Genomic DNA, 20,697 nt, shown 5'->3' on the forward strand with positions numbered 1-20,697 from the left:
GCTCATTAATCCCCTGGCTAAGTATTTTTCTGTACTTGGATGACATTTTCCCTGTTCTCCAGTGTTTGTTTTTATTCAAGTTCTTGGTACATTTTTCTGCGGGGAGAAGGGGGGGGGCTCTGAGAAAACTTGCCAAAATCTCAAGTAGAATTTAGGTCAAGGACGAAGGGTTGTTCTGTATTGTTCTGTCTTCAAAGAACAATGCTGCTGCCTGCCTTTCTCTCCTCACGTGTGACTTACCTTCCAAAGATTGAATTATCTGCCTTTGAATTATTTTCCGATTAATTGGAAGATAGGTATTATTAAGGCAATAGAAAATCAGATGAAATTTTAAAAGATTTAAAAAAGGAGTGATTGCCATTGCCTATCTGAATACTTAAAGTATCATGAAGGAAGCACAGTCCTGGTGGAGAAAAGTCTGGAAGGTGAAAGTAGCCAGATTCACTGTCCTGTGAGTGTCGTCCCAGCCATTCTGGGCACTTGTGGACACCTCCCACTCATACAGAAAGATACAATAATTTCTGCTGCTTCCTTAAGAAAAACAAAACAAAACAACGAAGGCATCGTATTATGTATTCTCTTCTGCAACTTGGTTTCTTCACAGATTTCTTGGAAAACTTTGCAAGCTGTTATTATAACTCTAGTCTGTTGTAATTAAAAATATTTGGTTAATGGGGCACCTGGGTGGCTCAGTTGGTTAAGCGTCTGACTTCAGCTCAGGTCATGATCCTGCGGTCTGTGAGTTCGAGCCCCGCGTCGGGCTCTGTGCAGACAGCTCAGAGCCTAGAGCCTATTTCAGATTCTGTGTCTCCCTCTCTCTCTGCCCCTCCCCTGCTCAAGCTCTGTCTCTCTCTCTGTCTCAGAAATAAATAAACGTTAAAAAATTAAAAAAAAATATTTGGTTAAAATAAATATGTATTCACTCATTAACAAATGAAATAGTATAAAAGGGCTGAAGAAAAGAACTCTCCTATTAACCTGCTGTTATCCAGAGACCATAGCTTAGAACTGGTTCTGTTTTCAGTTCTGTTGCAAGGTGCTCTCCTAACTTGAGAGGACACATTTATACCTATTTTTTTATTTGCCACACCAGACGGTATCTATTAACTCCCTGATATGAAAGACAGATACCTGGCCTACTTACAGTCTTTGTATCCCAGTATCTGATTATATGTCCTCGTTATTAAGATATTAACATACTTCAAAATATATTTAAAACATTTAAACACCAATATTTCCTATCAAACCATTGAAAAAGCAGCAATTCTGTGGAGGTATAACTGACATGCCTTAAAATATATCCATTTAAAGATTACAGTTCAGTAGTTTCTTGACAGAATTGTGCAACCATCCCTCCTTTTCAGTTCGAGAACATTTTCATCACCCCAGGAGGAAATGCTGCCCCCCTCCCCTGCCCCTGACAGCCATTAATCTGCTTTCTGTCTTGATGGATTCGCCTAAACACTTGGCATGAATGGGATCACACAGTACGTGGTCTTTTGTGATTGGTCTCTTTCACAGGATAATGTTTTCAAGGTTCTTCCATATCATGTGATGAATCAGTACTTGGTTCTTTTATGGCCGGGTAATATTCCATGTTGTTTATCCATTAATCAGTTGACACTTTTTTTTTCTATTGCAGGTGTTTTGAATAAGGCTGGCATGAATATCCATGCACAGGTGTATTTGTGGCCATGATTTTTCAATTCTTTGGGTATCTACCTAGAAGCAGAATTGCTAGCTTATGTGAACACTCGCCACGTAACTTTTTGAGCTAATTGGCTCTTTCTATATTTCCTTTGGGGAAGTATCTATTTAGACCCTTTGCCTACTTTTTAACTGAGCTGTCTTTTCACTGTTAAGCTGTAAGAGTTCTTCATACAACCTGGACGCACGGCCTTGAGCAGATACACCATTTGCAAACACTTCCCCCCACCTTGTCCTGGGAGGGCGGCTGTCTAACGGTCGTCTTTTAGCTTCCTTGGTGTTGTCTTTTAAAGCACCAAAGCGTTCCATTTTGAAGAAGTCTAATTTAGCCGTTTTCTCTTTGGTTGTTTGTGATTTTGGCATCACATCTAAGAAACTACTGACTAATACAAGGTGACAAGGATTTATGCCTGAGTTTTCTTCAGCGAAAACTCCTATTGTTAGGTCTTTGCTCCTCTTGGCGTTAATCATTGGATATGGTGTGAGGTAAGGGTCCAGATTCATCCTTTTGTAGGCGTCACAGCGCTGTCTTGGCTCCATTATTGCAGTCAATGGACCATGCCTGTGAGGGTTTATGTCTAAGCTCTCAATTCGATTCCACTGTTGTACGGGGCTATTCTGCTGTTTTCACTTAGCAATATATATTGAAGATGTTAATATATCAGGACATAAAAAGCTTCTTCATTCTTTTTTGTTGCCGTGGGGCATGACTTATGACTTGAACTTTACTAATATATGTGATTTTAACTTGACCCATTTCTCATCGATAATAAAGTGTTTACAGTCTTGTTGCTAGAATGATTATACGTACAGCTTTTTAACTGTGTATATGTGTCCACATATCTGTAAGACAAAATTATCATAAGTAAAATTGCTTATCCAACTACGTTAACAAAATGGGTGCTGTGGAGTTTTCTAGGGAGCTGGTGTGGACCCCTAGGCCATTATGTGAATTTGTCTCTAAACTAGCAGATGGATACTTTTTTCTTTACTCAGCCTCAGACAAAGCGAGATCTTTTCAGAAAGGAAAAATGATTTTCTTCTGTCTTTGCTCACTTTTTGCAGCGGAGGCAGGCTGTGTGGATAGTGATCTGTCCAATTCCAAGTTTACATTTGATTTTTCACATCGGGCTTCTCTTATAGACTGAAATACGTTCTTTTCTAGTAACATAATTTGCTCCCATGGCCCATAAGCGAACGACTAGAGTGCCAGACAGATTAAAACTCCCAGATTCTCCTCTAGGGTTTGTCTGTTCACGGTGGGTCTCCACCTTTGCCCACGCCTCGCACTTGACCATTACTGTCACCATCTCCCCCACCTGGTTCCAAGGTGCTGAGCATTTGACATATTTTCTTACTTATAACCATGTCCTCTGTACTATTCTCACCGCCAGATCACAGACGAGGAAACCAAAGGTCGGCGAGGCTCAATCTGTGTTGAAAACGTACGCAGGTAAAACGTCCGATTCCAGAACGCAGATATTTTATGGTGATTTCTAACGCCAGGGTGCACGGCTGCCCCTCACTCTGCCTTCCTCCCTGCCTCGGGGTGACCCCTGCCCGGCTCCCCCAGTGTTCTGCCTCCTCTTGTTCTTGCACAACCGTATGCACTTACCTTCCCTTTGCCCCTATTAAAGCACAAGCTATGACAGCTTTGCAAGTTGAATCAATTCCTCTTGAGAGAGATTAAACATTCAGAGCATCTCAAACGTATTTGCAGGAACATCTCAGTAAGATTCCTGAGTTCGTTTAGATAAGTCAGCTCTTTATGCAGCTTATAAATTCACTATGCCCTTGGTGCTGTTTTTCTTCTTCCTTATTATTTTCAGTTCACTGACTTTAAGCGCATGGTAGCAATTTGCTGTCAGAAAGCAAATGAAGTAAATTCTAAAAATTTTAGGGTCGTCTTAACTCCTGGTCAAATGTTGTAATGTTTTAAAGGGGTTACAGAAAGCTAAAAAAAATTTTCTTCTTAGGGATACCAATTGTAGGAATTCTGCAGTGATGTTTTTAAAAAGAAATAAAGCTATCAAAAAGAACAGTGTTGCCCAAGTCACTGCGCAGAACGGGACAATGTGCACATCCGTTAGAAGGACTTAAACGTTTAATAGACCTAAACCGGTAATTCTAAGTGCTAGCGAGGGTGTGGGGGAACTGGAACTTTCATCCATGGCTGGTGGGGAAGCAGAATGGTACAGCCACTGCGGAAGACAGGTGTGTAGTTTCTTAAAAACACGCAATCACCACCCCACCTGCAATACAACTCCTTGGCAATGATACCAATGAAAGCATATGTTTGCACAAAGACTGGCTTATCATGTCTACAGTAGCTTCATTCACAGTGGGCCCAAAGTGGATTATCCCAACTGTCCATCACCTGTGAGTAAAGAACCGTAGGTCATTTACTCAGTGGGCCATTGAGTAACTTCCAAAGGTGCACCAGCCGGAGGAATCTCGGAGCCCTGCTGCCTGGTGAAGGAAGCTGGACCCAGGGCTCCGAATCGTATGATCCCACATACCTGACATTTCGGAAAGATAAGTGTCCACACTCAGATTCAGATTGGTGCTTGCCAAGAGCTGCACGTGGCGGGAGCGATCGACCGTACTGGGTAGAAGGGAACGCTTTGGGGTGTCGGAAACAGGCCGCGTCTTAATTGTGGGGGTAGGTTCACAACTGCGTTTCTCTCTCAAAGCTCCCAGAACTGTACACGTATCAAGGGTGGATTTTGCTCTATGTAATTATTCCCGACAAACCTGATGTTAAAAAAATTGGAACGACTATGGAAAAGGGGCAGGGATGTATTTCTTGACTTCTCTTTTATATAAACTCGGCTATCTTTGCCTCAGCTCCTGGCCTTGCATACTAAGTGATGGCGGGGGGCCCCAGGACACCTGTTATTTTCTTTCCTCAAGCCAGTGGTTATTGACCTGACTCCATTTACATTTGTACAAGTCAGAGGAACCACTCACCGTGTTCCAGCCGCAGAGCCCACGCCGCAATAGCAATTTTAGCCGGTGGGCAATCTGGCACCTGGGGGACTGGTCTAGCGCCCAAGTCATGTTCCTCCAGGCAAGAGCAGTGCAGCCTTTCTTTCTGTGTGTCTTACAAAAGTGGTCCATTTTGTGTGAGCCAGGACGTGGGAGAGGTGGGAAGATTGCCCACGGAGCAGGGATGTTTCCAGGTGACCTGCCACAGCTCGGGAAGTGCCGGTAACTTCTCCGGGAAAAAGTGAGTAAGCACATAGACTCTATTCCTTCTCGTCAGGGATCGCGCTACTTTAGAAGTTTCAGAAAAAGTGCAAAATTCAGCGCAGAGCATGAAAATGTTATCTCCCCCCTTCTCTGATTCTGAGGAGTTTACCCAAGAAAAGAAGGCCAGAAAGGGGGAAATCCAGGTTTTCCAAATAAGCAACCGGTTTTTTGGAAGTTATTCATTCGAATTCAGTGTGGTGGTTCAAAGGTGGCCTTTCCATGGTCATTTATGGAAGGCTCAGTGGGGTCTCTGTGGGATATTGTTAGCATTCGGAGATCCTTCCTTCGCTTGAATTCCATTCATTCATTCATTCATTCATTCATTCGCATATACTTGACGAGCGTCACTTTGTTTGCCCCGGAAGTGCAGTGGGAAATAAGTTAGAAATGGTCCAATTTGTCAAAGATGGAACTATTTTCAGGCTATTTATTATGTGCTCACCTCAGAAGAGACAAAGCTGAGAATTCCTGCTCAGGGTCAGTGTTTCTGGAAACGGCCATGTGTGTGGAAGTTCTAATTAGGGGGCTCGGCAGAGAGACTGTCATGCGGGTTCGGCTGAGAAAGTCTAACCTCGCCGGGCAAATGGTGCCTTTGTAGCAGAGGAACTCGCGTCGGGGTCGCGTTCGGGTCCCATGTGTTTGGTGCTAGAAATGCTCTGCGGAAGGTACTTACAACTCAACATTAATCACATCAGGCACTTTGACCTACCCCAGTGCGACAGTGGAAATTCTGTCTTAAAAACGTGACATTTGGCGAAGTCCTCGGTCCTGGAGTCACAATTAGGAGGTCAGTGCTCCTTCTCTAGAATCTTTTGCAGTGGTTGGATTTAACAAACCAGTCCAATTCTGGCAGCTGGGTCCAGGCAGAGTAAAGTAGAAAGAGGGGACAAGAGAGGCACGTCCTAGAAGAGAAAGGAGATTCATAGTCCATCGGGTCAGTGAGGACCCGGACAGTAGCACCAATGTGGCTGGCCCCACCGCCCCCCTGCTCAATCAAGACTCCGGGGGCACCCGGGATGGCCAGGGGTGTGTCTACTGACCCTCCAGCGGGGTCTTCTCAGGTTGGAGAAACTCTCTCTGTGTTTTGCAATTTCACCTTCTTTGGTAAAACATACCCTCCATCGGCTGACAATTATATTCCAAAGACTTTTCAACCAAACGTCTTTGATGGTTTAACAGAGGACCGCAAGCTACTTGACACAAAGAGTCTGTGTTAATTAAATTTGAATGACACAGAGCAGGGCTGGAGGTTTTTAATAAGTAGAAGAATTGCAGAAAGGCCATTATTTATGAAAAATACATCCAAGACGACACTCGACCTTGTATTCGCCGGAGCTCACCGCTTCAGCTTTATTTTGCTGGAGTCATTCCCTGAAAGGAAGTGGTGATGTGTTGTCTAAACCAATGCATCACTTGTGAGTTAGGCTGGAGGGGCTGGTGGAGGCTTAGTTAGGTCAAGAAAAACATGATGCGGAGATATTTGGTGTGCTATATATACCTTACATTAGACGGTCTCTTAGATGATACTTGAAAACTTTATAAAGTAAATATTCTTTATAATTTTTTTGAACATTTATTCATTATTGAGAGATATTTCACAACCCCCCGAATTTATTAGTGTATAGAGTTTCAAACGTTTTAGCACCTTCACAGAGTTGTGCAACCAACACCACCATCTAACTTGAGAATATTTTCATCCTTCTTGAAAGAACCCTTTGCTCGTTGACAGTCGCTCTTTGCTGCTCCCAAGCCCCAGGCAGCCACTAATCCGCCTTCTGTCTTTATGATTTTCACGTCCTGGACATTTCATCTGACGTGGGATCACACAGTATGTGGCTCCTTGTGTCTGGCTTCTTCCACTTGGCATAATGCCTGCGAGGATCATGGATTTCATAGACGTACGAGAACTTCATCGTTTTTATGGCCGGATCATAGTCCACGGTATGGACAGACGACATTTTGTTTCCCCTTCATCTGTTGATGGGCACTGGGTCTTTCCGCTTTTTAGCTGTTATGAACTATACTATCATAAACATTTGGGTCCAGGTTGCATGTGGATGTAGGTTTTCATTTTAATGAGGGTACAGTGAGGAGCAGAATTCCTGGGTCATATGGAAACTCTTTGTTTGACCTTTTGGGGAACTGCTGGACTGTTGCCCAAAGCAGCCGCATCACCTTACGTTTCCACCAGCAACGCGTGAGGATTCAGATTCTTCTGCATCACTCTATGTCCTTTGGTTGCAGCCATCCTGGTGGGGGTGAAGTGGGGTCTCACTTGTGATCTACTCTCTCTGCTGGCAAATGATGTTGAGCCTCTACACGTACTTATTGGTCATTTTCACGTCTTCTTTGCAGACGTGTCTATACAGATCCTTTTCAGTATGAAGGGTTTTGATTCTTTTTCTTGCCTAATCGCCCTGGCTGGGACCTCAAGCACAATGGTGACAAGGAGCAGCGACAGTAGGGTTCCCTTGCTCCTGGTCTTAGGGGGGAAAGCTTTCAGTCTGTCAGCATCACCTACGACGTGAGCTGTGTCTTTATGAGGTTGAGGAGGTTCTCTTCCTTGTTCTTTGATTTTTTTTTTTCAATCGTGAAGGGAGGTTGAATTTTGTCAAATGCTTTTTCTGCACATTTTGCTGTCTGTGCACGAACTGAGAGCACACAGACGCACAGTGAAAGTTAGCAACAGGGTTTGAGAAAAGTGACGTGACTGGTCACCAAGCACCTGTGGTTTATGTCATGGTTTGTGGACTGAAGAACCAACAGCACTGCTTGCACTTCAGCCAATCACTCATGGTTAATATTCTGCTGTCATGGAGAGTTGAACTGTGTTGTCAGGGTTGAGGAAAGCAGATTACTCTCCATGAGGTGGGTGGGCCGCATCCAATCAGTTGAAGGTCTTACAGGCAAAGACTGAGGTTTCCTGGAGAAGAAGCAATTCTGTCTCGAGGCTGTCTCTGGATTGGACCTACAGCAGCAGCTCTCCCCGGGTCCCCAGCCAGCTGGCTTCTCCTGAAGATTCGGGACTTGCCAGCCCCACGAGCTCATGAGCCGATTCCTTAAAACCAAGCCCGTGTCTCTTTTCCACTCTCTTCCTCCACCTCCACCTCTGTGTCTTCCTTCTGTCTCTACATCTGTGTACACACGCATAGATACACATACACACACACGTATGTTTACATCCTGTGGTTCTATTTCTCTGGAGAACCCCGATTCATACCCTGGGGGTTGGCGGGTAGAACTGAAAAGTGGTACCTGAAACGCGGGCACATCAAACCATGCAGAGCGAGGACCTCCGTATCGTCTTTGGTTTTCCGTGGTTTCCCACATTGGGGAAGCGTTTCAGAGGCTTCCCCTTGACCTGCTCCCTAACAGCTCTGGCCCCACAGACGAAGGTGCTGGTGCAACCTTGTGCTTTCTGGGGGGGCCCAGAGGGCTGACGAGCGAAGTAAGAAACGAGATGGCACATGCATCACTGTGAGGTGCAGCGGTGCTCCCCATAGATGCTCAGGCGGGATGGGGTTCCCTGGTTGTACCGCTGAGCACAGGTATCCCAGTGAGGAGCACGGCTGGGGTGCAGCCCAGGGGCCTGACCGCGGGGAGTTTTACGAGCCGCTTCACTCCATGGGTTGCCGGGATAGCGACTTGTCACTTGCCGTGTCCCCACACGACTGCTAGTGCAGAGCCACGGGGGCGGTGGGGATCAGACGTCCCCACCCTCGGCTGCTATGACCACCGCAGTGACCTCCCGGACGGTGGGGGCGGCTGACCTTCCTGGCTGCCCAGGAGGGCATGGGCAGGGGAGACCCGAAGCCGGGCGTGTCCGGCTGAGAGTGGAGACCACGAGGAAGCCTGGCCGGGGACTCTGAGGCAGCCCCCCCCACCCCCACTCCCCATCCTGCGGTTGCAGACGGAGAGCTGAGGGTGAGCCCAGGCCCGGCTTGTAAACTGGGTTCTAATCTCCGCACAAATGCCCTACCTACAAATGCTCGTTTCTTGTGCTCAGGTAAAAACCGGAGTGTGTGGGGGGGGGGTTGCTGAGTCAGGAGGTGGAGACAAGGAGGCAGCCGGTGACCCCGAGCTCTTGGAACCTCCCACCGCCCCTGGCCTCCTCCCGCGTTGGGAGGCAGCACCCCTCCCACCTAAAGCGGCCACCTGCCGAGCTTTCCACTGTCTGTCCCTGGGGTGGGCTCCCTGCCTGGTCCTGATCCCCAGGACCCACCTCTCTGGTCCTTATTTCCTCTGGACGCACAAACACAAAGGCGATAGATAAGACTTGGCAAAGCGATGCCCCCGCCCCAGGGGACAGTGACTTCCCTGCCCGAGCGGGGCCTCGTCCGTCTTTGTCAACAGGAACCCGGGGCTGCAGAGAAGTGGCTTCCAGGGGGATCGGCCCCAAATGATAGAACGGGCTGAGCTCAGGCCTGATCACTGACCCGGGCCGTTCGTGGGCTTGGGGTTTACTTTGTTGGCTGGAGAGCTGGGCACGTGTGAACGGCTGGCTTGGCTAGTGACCCCACTGAGGCTCAGCGGGTCGGCCGCCAGCACGGAAGTCCGGAGCTCCCGGGATGCTGCCTGTCGTCGGCGGTTCCCTAGAATCACCTGAAGGCACCGTCAAACCGTATATTTCCCCAGGGTTTCCGACCCGTTAGTGAAGCGCGCGACCTGAGAACCTGCATCTCTAACCAGTTCTGGGCGGGGCTGAGGCTGCAGGCCCGGGGGAACCACACTTTGAGAACCGCCGCTCAGACGGCAGTGCGGGGGATTGGGGTGTGGGGGTGCCGCCTTGCGTCTCTCAGGTGCGGTCGGCTCCTAACCCCACTCCCGACGCGTGAGCAAGCAAACGGGCCCCGGGCGGCCTCCTGGAAGGGCCCCGCGTCTGCTGTCGTCGGCAGCCCACGGAAGACGCCGCCTGGGGTGCCCAGGCACGGGTGGGAGACATGGCATCTCAGGTTGCAGACGCCGCAGCGTCCCCCACATCCAACGGTGGGATCCAGAGTGTTGCGAGGTTCGAGCCTCAGGTGGTAAAGGCCAGTGATCACTGGACTCTCAGAAGACGAATACACGGGAAACTTATCACGATGTCACCTGCCACGCACAGGTGACAACCTCCAAGGTCTCTGGGCCGAAAGGTGACTCCTGTCAACACAGCAGGACACTTCGGAGACCAAGCAAGCGTGAGGACGTCAGGCCACGGAGAGGGCGACTGGGCAGGGCCACTTCCGGGACAGCGTGGCATCCGTTTTAGCAGCGAGCACACAGCTTCCAGTCTCTCCGGGGCCGCGCAAACGGCTTCGATGAGTTGACGGTATTTAACATGAGACACGTCAGTCGAAGGATCAGTTACCGCTCAGTCTATATTTATTCCTTATTTTCCATCTTTCTTCAGTTTCCTAATCCTTTTCTTCAGTGCCCACGAGTAAAAAAAAAGGGGTTTTTACAAGTTAAAAACCAAGGCTGACCCAGAAGAGACAGAAAAACCACTTTCGGGCGGTCACTCTGAGCGTTTTTCTCACGCGTGGGGTCGGAGGCACCGAAACTTCCCCGCGGTCAGGGGAACGTAGCGCAACAGGAGGTCAGTAGGTGGCCCGTCCCTCGTGGTTTCATTTCTACCGCTGGCAGGTCAGTCAAAGAAGCCCAATTTCTCCCACAAAATAAACTCCTCACCTCGGTAGCCTTACTACGATTTGAACAACCTTTCCTGATTATTTACGTAAATACTTTTGACAGATCAAGTTCTTTCTGTTCTGGACAGTGCTGTTAACCTTTTCGGAGTGCCCTCGCCACCGGGGAGCCAGGGGTTTGCATCTCCAGAGACTTCTTTGGAAAGAACTCAAGGGGGCGTTCGAGAACCACGCTCTGCAGCCAGCGGCCGGTCCTGTGGGCGTGTTTGCGTGTGCAACACAGGCCTCGGGGAAGATCCGTATCCCCTCTGCTGGCTTTCCCGCAGACGCTGCTGATGCAGGGTACCTGCGAGGTTTCAGACTGGTTTGTCAGACCAGACAAAAGTTCCCAAGTCACAAATGCTCTGGTAAAGAGCAAGGTTTCTATTTGCGTCTGAAAACATTTTTTAAAATCACTGAATAATTGCAAATTCCTTTTTTATCACTGACAAAACCTCCAACGCAGTCACTGAATTGACGAATCAAACAACGCCAAACGCATTGAGCACAAAGCGGAAGATGTCTCTGACCTTTTATTTTTTTAATTAAAAAAATTTTTTTAATGTTTATTCATTTTTGAAAGACAAGAGAGAGACAGAGCACAAGCAGGGGTGGGGCAGAGAGAGAGAGGGAGACACAGAATCGGAAACAGGCTCCAGGCTCAGAGCTGTCAGCACAGAGCCTGACGCGGGGCTCGAACTCATGAACCGCGAGATAGTGAACTGAGACGAAGTCGGCGCTCAACCGACCGAGCCCCCCAGGCGCCCCTGCCTCTGACCTTTTGATCCCTCCGGGGTCTGGTGGATTCTCCCGCATTTTGCTATTGACACACAAACAGAACTATGCACATACAGAAACATTTTATGTTTTCAAAAAGTGCGATCAGGCTGTGCAGATCGTCTCGTAGCTTTTTTCACCACTAAGTGTCTCGTGTTGTTCTTCCCTGTTAGCACAGACTTGGTATTTCTCGAGATGCCCCGCAGACAGTACGTATTTCAGTGGGTGCATGGAAGGCCCTGGAAGCAGATGTATCAGACTGCATTTATCCTGCACAACGTACACAGGCAGTGAGGTCATCTCCAGCTTTCTTACTATTACCAAACACAGCAGGGTGCACCTTTCATGTGAGTCCGCTGCCCGTGTTGATTTCTGTGGGAATGATTCCTGAAAGCGAGCAACCCACTTTCGATCTTTGCTGTCTCCAGGAGGACTCGTTTATTTCAGACGACGTTCTGGCCTTTTTACACTTTCCTCTTCCAGGTGAAGCTTAGAACCATTTTGTGAAGTTCTCCGTCACCCTCCTTCACCTGCAATGGAATTGTGATGGAAGGTGCATTGAGTTATGGATTGATTCGAGGGGCATCACTGCAGAGTATTTAATTGTTTTTGATATGAAATTTATTGTGAAACTGGTTTCCATACAACACCCAGTGCTCATCCCAACAGGTGTATTTAAAATCCCGGTTCTTCGTTGTTGTCTCTGGTCCGTTTGCACAGTGCGTCTGTATGATTTGCATATACAAAGCAATCTATCATATACCTGGATTAGTGCATAGGAAAATTACTGCTTTTCTGTGTTAATCTTATATTGACCTGCTTGATGGAACTCTGGGTTTAATAAACTGCTGTTTCCTCTAGATGTTTAGACAATCATCCCAGATGCAAAAAAAAAAAAAAAAAAAAAAAAAAAGTAACAGTTTTGTTGTCCTTTCCAGTATTTTTTAGCTATTTATTTATTTTCTTGCCATGTTTCATTAATGGCATGCCCCAGCAAGAGTATAAGGTTGTTTTAATTCCTTTTTTTTGTTCAGTACAAATATTTCCGAGAGTTTTGTTTTTCCCTTTATTCTGGAACAGTTCAGACAAAAGGAGAGTTCCTTGGCATTTGACAGACCCCATTTATGCCTTAGTGGCATACGGACTTAGATTGTTTCATTTTCTCCCCAGTATTATGGGTCTGTGCCCATTTATCCAATCTATTAAATTAACATAGAGTGGCATATGAAATTCTACTCAATCAAAGTCGGTCAAATAGTGCAGTGCAGAACTGGGGTTTGGGTCTAAATGGCTGGATTCCAGATTCCACTTTTTTAGCTTCCAGGGTCTCGCGGCCGGCTGTGTGGTGTGGAGATGATGTGCAGGCTAAGGTTAGGGTAGCTGTGTTATTAAAAAAGACAATGTTGGAGTGTGAACATCACATGGATTCTTTCCAAGAACTTTTTTCCTTGGGGCGCCTGGGTGGTTCAGTTGGTTAAGCCTCCCACTTTAGCACGGCTCATGATCTCACGGTTCGTGGGTTCGAGCCCCGCGTTGGGCTCTGTGCCGACAGCTTGGAGCTTGGAGCCTGCTTCGGATTCTGTGCCTCCCTCTCTCTCTGCCCCTCCCCTGCTCGTGCTCGGTCTCTCTCTGTCTCTCAAAAATCAATAAATGTTTAAAAAAGTTAAAAAAAAAAAAAAGGAAACTGAAACGTTTCCGTTATAAAAGAATTTTTATAAAAGAATTGCTTGAAATTATGCCAGCATAGAATTTTAATTTTCTCCGGTGAACTGGTGATTGCCTTTTTTCTTTCGCACTGACCAGAGAGACCTGGGCATCTAATGTCTATCCTCGTATATCCTCAAATGCGTCCAGGATCTTATAGACACTGTGTGTTGCACTGTGTCTTTTATTCCTGAACAGCATCCTGTTAGAACATCTTCAAGTCGTTTTATAAAAAAGTCAAGTTTCTGGATTATTCCATAGTCGCAAGTGCCTGTATCTTAGCCTCGCCTGCCGTTGCGAATTCTGCCGGGTGTGGGGCCGTTCGAACCAAATCGCGCAAACAGTGCCAGCTGCGGCCTTGTTCCTGCTCCCGGGCGGCCGATTTCTCTGCTCATCCCGAAATTCTCTGGGATGTCTCTGAAGACGAGCCTTTAAAAATCCATTTTATTGCCTCCGAGGGGACCCTGTCGACCTGAACAAGTGACGTCTTCTCCAGAGCCGCTGGACGAACCACTGCCACGATTTCTCGGCAGTCTCTTCACCTCTGTCGTTTCTTTCTGGGTCCGCGTTGGTCAGACACTGGGTGACAGATTCCGTCTTCGCTCACGTACTTTCCTTCTTAGTTTCCGTTCCTTGTTTCATTCTGGAATACCTCTCTATCCCGCTCTACTTTTAAAAAGTTATACCCTCTTGCGCTGTTGGTGGGAATGCAAACTGGTGCAGCCGCTCTGGAAAACAGTGCGGACGTTCCTCAAAAAATTAAAAAATAGACCTACCCTATGACCCAGCAACAGCACTGCCAGGAATCGACCCAACGGATACAGGAGTGCTGATGCATAGGGGCACTTGTACCCCAATGTTTATAGCAGCACTTTCAACAATAGCCAAATTATGGAAGGAGCCTAAATAGCCATCAACTGACGAATGGATAAAGAAATTGTGGTTTATATACACAATGGAGTACTACGTGGCAATGAAAAAGAATGAAATATGGCCCTTTGTAGCAACGTGGATGGAACTGGAGAGTGTGATGCTAAGGGAAATAAGCCATACAGAGAGGGACAGATACCATATGTTTTCACTCGTATGTGGATCCTGAGAAACTTGGCGGAAATCCATGGGGGAGGGGAAGGAAAGAAAAGAAAGAGGTTAGAGTGGGAGAGAGCCAAAGCATAAAAGACTCTTGAAAACTGAGAACAAACTGAGGGTTGATGGGGGGTGGGAGGGAGGGGGCGGGTGGGTGATAGGCATTGAGGAGGGCACCTGTTGGGATGGGCACTGGGTGTTGTATGGAAACCAATTTGACAATAATTTCATATATTAAAAAAAAAAGAAATCTCTTTCTTCTACCCAAAGTTAGTTAAAGGAAACATATTATATCTATAAAATTAAAAAAAGATGCTTCAATAATAATAAAAAAAGTTATAAAGCATAGCTTGATGTTGGAAAGCCTTTTTGTTCTCTGTTCCAGCTAACAGCGTACCCATTCATTTGTGAATCTCTCGGAATATGAATTAAAGTTCATTTTTTTCTATTTCTCGAGCTATCTCGTAGTTTCCCGACGTCAGTGGTTATGAATCTTTCTCTTCCAAGATACATATCTCTTCTCCCATGTCTGATGGTCTTTGAGGGCCGCTTGAACTGGAGTGATTCTTCCACATTGTTTCACTCTGACATTGTCGAGGAGTGCCGACATCTCGGTCACGTTATACGTGTTTTCTTTTTACTCAGACTCCAGCAAGTCGAGGCGTGCTCGGCCCGCGGACGTGAACGTGTTGGGCTCCTGTTCCCCGTCGCCGTGTGTGAGAACATCTCTTGGGTATGTCCCCCATAGCTGCCAGTCTGGTTCTGAACTTATCTGTGTTTTCCCCTCCGTGATTTATTGAGATGCACCTTTCTCAAACCCTAATTTCTGTGTCTCTCATACTCTGAGTACGTGAAGACTGAGATAATGACAAACCCCAGGCTGCTGGTCTACGAGCTCTTCCAGAGCCTGCTGCCCACCTGCTACCCTCCCTCTGAGGGCTCCCGCTGTCTCCTGGTCCAAAGTCTGGGATCGTCTGTATCTGAAAATACAAAAAATGGAGTTTGATGGGTGGAGGCGATGGCCAGCGAGGGTCCTTGCGGTAGAGGATTGCGCCACACGTAAGGAGCCGGGAGAACCTGTCGGAATTTCTAGACTGTGAGGCCCCCGCTTCTTTCTGTCAGGACTAATGGGCTGGGATTCATAAAGCCTGCCCATGCCACTTAATCTTTCAGGGAGTTAAACATTTCTGAGGGCATTTCATGGAATATTTAGGTTTACCTTTGTTTATTTTCATTTCTCTCAAGATTTTCATATTAATTTGATGGCCAGTCTTCATTTTTGGTGTGGTTCAAAGTTCTACATTGTGTAACAATTTGTGAGAGACTTAATGAGAGCCTGAAAATGAGCCTTGTATTCCTTAATGCTTTAGAAAATATTAGCTCTGTGCTAAAAGCACAGAATCGTGAATGTCAAGATTCATCCTGTGATTTATCCATCTGAGTTGTGACACTGGAGCTTGTTCTGGAACAGGGACACCTCTGTGGCTGCCATCAACCACTCCCTGTCAAAGTTCACGAAGGAGAAACAAAGGAGGCGGATTTAGGGGCAGATACGGGCACATTGAAGGGCGAGAAATTGAGACCACATGGAGTCATTATCTTCAGGACTCAAAATCCCTTGTAATTCCTGGGATTTGACTCTGATGGCAGAGTTTAATTTCTGATTTCTTAATAAGCCACTTCTATTTAACTTGAGAGGGTTATCTCAAATCTCAATATAGTAGTCTCCACGTAGGAAAGATGACAGCAAACTTTGATTTAAAAATGTTTTATTTATTATTGAGAGACAGAGAGGCACAGAGCGTGAGCAGGAGAAGGGTAGAGAGATGGGGAGACACGGAATCCGAAGCAGTCTCCAGGCTCCGAGCTGTCAGCACAGAGCCCGACGCAGGGCTCGAACTCACCAACCGTGAGATCATGACCCGAGCCAAAGTTGGACACTTAACCGACTGAGCCACCCAGGCGCCCCGACAGTAAACTTTTTAACGGTGATGGATTCTAGGTGTAATTTATGTATTAAAATCTACTGAAAATTTGTCTTTTTTCTAGTGATGTATACTCACAGGAGTACACTCCTATCATGGGATGCAGTAACCAGACACTGAATAATCTGAACACCGTTGTAACACCTTCTCAATGAAGTATCTGGAAACTTAAGGTTCATTATAGGTGTGGCCAGTGAAGGTCACTGGAATGTATCGCCCTTGAAGAAGATCGTACCTCTTTTCCTTCGTGCTATTTTTTGATCTGGCTCTAAGTATTTGGGGGGCAATTGATTACTTCCTGTGACTTGACCACTTTATGAAGAGCACCCATATTTTAATTGGTCAAATTCAATGCTGGATTCATGTTAGATTAGTCACTATTATGTTGTAGTCATTTAAAAAATTGCTTTGCTTGATGTAGCTTATAAAAATATTGGGGCGCCTGGGTGGCGCAGTCAGTTAAGCATCCGACTTCAGCGAGGTCACGATCTCGCGGTCCGGGAGTTCGAGCCCCGCGTCAGGCTCTGGGCTGATGGCTCAGAGCCTGGAGCCTGTTTCCGATTCTGTGTCTCCCTCTCTCTCTGCCCCTCCCCCGTTCATGCTCTGTCTCTCTCTGTCCCAAAAATAAGTAAAAAACGTTGAAAAAAAATTAAAAAAAAAAAAAAAAAAAGAAAAAAAAATATTAAGGTGGGGCACCTGGGTGGCTCAGTCTGTTGAGTGTCCAACTTTGGCTCAGGTCACGATCTCGAGGTTCGTGAGTTCAAGCCCCACGTCGGGCTCTGTGCTGACAGCTCAGAGCGTGGAGTCTGCTTCGGATTCTGTGTCTCCCTCTCTCTCTGCCCCTCCCTCTCTTGTGCTCTTTCTCTCTCTCTCTCTCTCAAAAATAAACATTAAAAAAAATTAAAAAAAAATTAAGGCAACTCAGTGAAACTTCAGGCCATGTGTTCAGACTATGGATAGACTTAAATTTATGTATGGTGAAACGACCTCTACTTATTAGAAAATCTTAGAAGCATATCGTTCCTGACATCAAGCAGCAGCCTGACGGCCAGAACCATCGCACCTGCACCCTTGTGGACGTAAACAGCTCAGAGCGTGCGGGTCCCAGGCAGAGTCCCTGGTCTGTGGCTCCAGCCTGCCCTTCCCCTGGGCTTGTCCGTTTCAGCAAATGGCACCTCGGTACTCTGTGTCTCCCAGGCTCCACGTCCACCCCATGTCTCCTGACTCATCAGGAGGTCCCGTGGCGCTGACCGTGAAACCCCCAGACAGCTTCCCGGCACCAGCGTGAGAACCAGGGTCCTCCAGCCGGCCCTTCTGTTCTGAGCCCAGTGCCACGAATTTCTCCACCTCGCTCTGCACTGGTAATGACTCTCCTCCAGCCTGGACCTCCCGGGCCTTTTCCTGCTTCTCTTCCTCCGCATCTTCTAACCATCAATCCTGCTGTGCGCGTACTTGGAGTGATGTCCTACGAGGTGCTCGTCTGTTACCTTCTGGATCGTTAGCACTCGCGATGCACCCGCAGTGACATGAGCGCTGGAGGCACGCTCCAGGGATGTGCGGTCAGGAAACGCTCCGTCTGGGGCTGCTTCCGTCTTGTGAATAAGGCTCCTGATCTCCTCTTGCATCTGTGCTTGCTGAGGTCTCGCCGTGTCTCAGACCCTAAACCCACTGGGCACCTGCCGGCGAACAAGGTCCAGCAGAGAGATCCAGGGCAAGGGGGGGTGGGGCAGGGACCAAAGGCCGAGTGGTTGGCAGGGCCGGGCTTGTGGCTGGGGTCTGAGGACTGTGCAGGGAGGCATGGCCCTGTTCCCGGTGCGCCGGGAGCCCAGGGCAGCCTCTGGTTTACATCTGATAGTGGGCACTCTGGCTGCCACGAGGAGCACGGCCTCCAGGAAAAAGCCTGGAGCGGGGAGGCCAGACTGGGGGCTGCCGGAGGGTCCGGGTGAGAGAGGACAGTGTCTTAGCTGGCGGGGCTGCCAACGAGGGCAGTCTGAGGCTTGGCATGTGTATGCAGGCGTGTGGGCACGGCTGCGAATAATTACGAGTGCTGACCTAGTTCACACTGCAGACATTGCTGTATAGGATGCTCCCTTGTGGGTTTTTTCCCCCTACGTTACTGGCTGCAAATTAGAAATAGTGAGCCCTGTAATGTGGCCATTATTCCAGTTAAGTTTCTTTTCTGGTTTCCTGGGCGGAGCTGGGATCCAAGCCCAGTCCCTCTATGGCACCCCAGATCCACACCGTTTCCACCAAATAGCGTCTCTCATTCATACGACAACTGAAGTACGTCACCCACTTTTTGGAGCCTAACTGTTTATAAAATCATCGGCTCTGTGGCTTTACGGCAATGGCAGGCATACTTATTCTGATCCTATAGGGTTTCTAAAAGTCCCAAACTTTGGTACCTCAAATTCAACGTCAAAACTTACCAAACGATCGTCGTTGAAAATATGTGCAATCTTATGTCGGCCAGGCCTTAGCAAAGCTGTTGAAATGTTTTGAGACCTAAACATTTCTGGTACTTCATTCTTATTGAAACAAAATCTAGTTGAAAATCGCAAGGCTCTCGACACAGAAAGTCGGAGGGGTTTTAGAGGTGAGGACGTTTGGGAATTTGAACGGCTCGCCTAAGACCTGAGAACGCGCAGCATTCAGGGGCAGGATGGCAGGCCGGGCCCCCCCCCCCCCCCCCCAGCCACCTGCCTGCACCTGCTGCCTGCTCCGCTTTGTGAACTGAAACCTGGGCGCGCGGGGCAACAGAATCGTGCCGGCTTTGAGACTGGCTTTCGACCCACCTTGCAAATGCCTACCAGCGCCACATTCCCGCGGTGCCTTCAACATGGCACTTCTCCGTCAACACGAAATCCTGGGAAGCAGACCAGGATGCCACTGATGCAATCTGCCTGTGTCCCTTCCTTAGGAAATGCGATCGTGGCAAAACTGGACAACAGCAGTGTTTTCTTACATGAAACACGTTAAAATATTCAAGAAGGTTTTTGATAGTGATATATTCGCAACATGGTAATTGAAGTAAACTTACTTCTCATACACGTAAAAGCTGTTCTTTTTTTCAGATGCTGGAAATTTGGGGTATCATTTGGGAAAAGTGTTACTATTCTTGATCATTGTGCCAGACTCACAGCTCGTCTTTCTGAATGCCTGCGGCTGAATTTCAGGAGCCATTTGAGTAAATACTGGAAGTTTTTGCTGTTAAAGCCACATATAGAGAATGGATTGAGTGTCGGAGGTCTTGATTATGAGGTTTTCATTCCTGTAGCACGTTTATACTTTCCACTATGGAATTAAAGATACTAACTGTAATATTATATTAATTACTTTTAAAGATATCAATATGAAAGATATTAAAGAAAGAAACCGTGTTTTCAAAATTCTAAACAATTTTAAGTGATGCAATGTAAAACTTTAATAAAATCTATCCAGAAGATTTTTTCAAGTTTTTCTTATTTAGACTCTAAGGCAATATTTAAAGTTAAGAGCATGCATTCATTAATAAAATTAACAAGATTAAAAATGCAGAGAATTGCATTTTTGAATGGTTCGAAGAAGAGGTTAGAATTGAATAAATTTCTGTCTTGATTCAGTCCTGATTATTTTTACTCTTTTGCTCATGTACTACAGAGACAAGTCTGGGCACATCACTTCACTGAGATGATTGTACGTGACCAAATCAAAGTGAGAGGCACACAATGAAAACATTCCAGTTAAAATAGGTTACAAGAGAATACCATCTATCTGATTAAAAGCAAAGATTTCTATATCATTCATATATATTTATACTTCGTTAGTGGTTCTCTAGATACCTGATTGAAAATCTCCTTCCTTTTCATATGCACAAGAACCTACTAAGTTCTTCACATTTTTATTAAGCATTTTTGATATTTCAGCAATACTAAAAGTTTTCCTTAACTTATTAAAAAAATGGGCAGGTGCACCAACTCATTTTGACGTCTAACTTACTGAATATTTTCTAAGACACGAGGCAAATTTGGGTTTGGTGTCTTTTTAAAAAAATTTTTTTAACATTTTATTTCTTGTTGAGAGAGTGTGAGCAGGGGCAAAGAGAGAGAGAGAGAGAGAGAGGGAGGGAGAACCTGAAACAGGCTCCAGGCTCTGAGCTGTCAGCACAGAGCCCGACGCAGGGCTTGAACCCACGAACTGTGAGATCGTGACCTGAGCCAAAGTCTCGGACGCTTAACTGAGTGAGCCACCCAGGCGCCCCTGTCAGGCTGTGTTCTCAATGCTTTTGTGTTTTATTAGCTCACTCATTAGACGGGGCTGGTCTGACATGAGCAGGAGAGACCACCGTCATCATGGGAGCACAGAATAGAGTCGCAAGGGCCCTACCGAAGCAGAGCGGTGGCGGTCCCCCTGCCTGAACCACCTTCTTCCCTAGGATTCCATGACACCCCACCTGGTTCTCCACCCTTCCCATAAGCCTCTGTCCTTCCTCCGCTGGCTCCTCCCGCCTCACCTCCTTCCACGCCTTCCCCAGGCCGTCGCCT

The 20,697-nt window shown here is 47.0% G+C and overlaps 1 long non-coding RNA gene across 1 annotated transcript in view; it reads left to right on the forward strand.

Annotated features, from left to right (window-relative positions):
• LOC147575709 (uncharacterized) overlaps positions 1-17,616 on the forward strand; it is a 32,014-nt gene extending 14,398 nt beyond the window's left edge. The window contains exons 4-5 of the long non-coding RNA XR_015242675.1: positions 14,835-14,922; positions 17,372-17,616. This is a non-coding gene — a long non-coding RNA (uncharacterized LOC147575709). The remainder of the gene's footprint in view (positions 1-14,834; positions 14,923-17,371) is intronic.
• Positions 17,617-20,697: the final 3,081 nt, after the last annotated feature.

The sequence above is a fragment of the Puma concolor genome, chromosome D3, assembly GCF_028749965.1.
Source record: "Puma concolor isolate L17-30 chromosome D3, mPumCon1.1.hap2, whole genome shotgun sequence".
In the NCBI taxonomy this organism is placed as follows: Eukaryota; Metazoa; Chordata; class Mammalia; order Carnivora; family Felidae; genus Puma; species Puma concolor.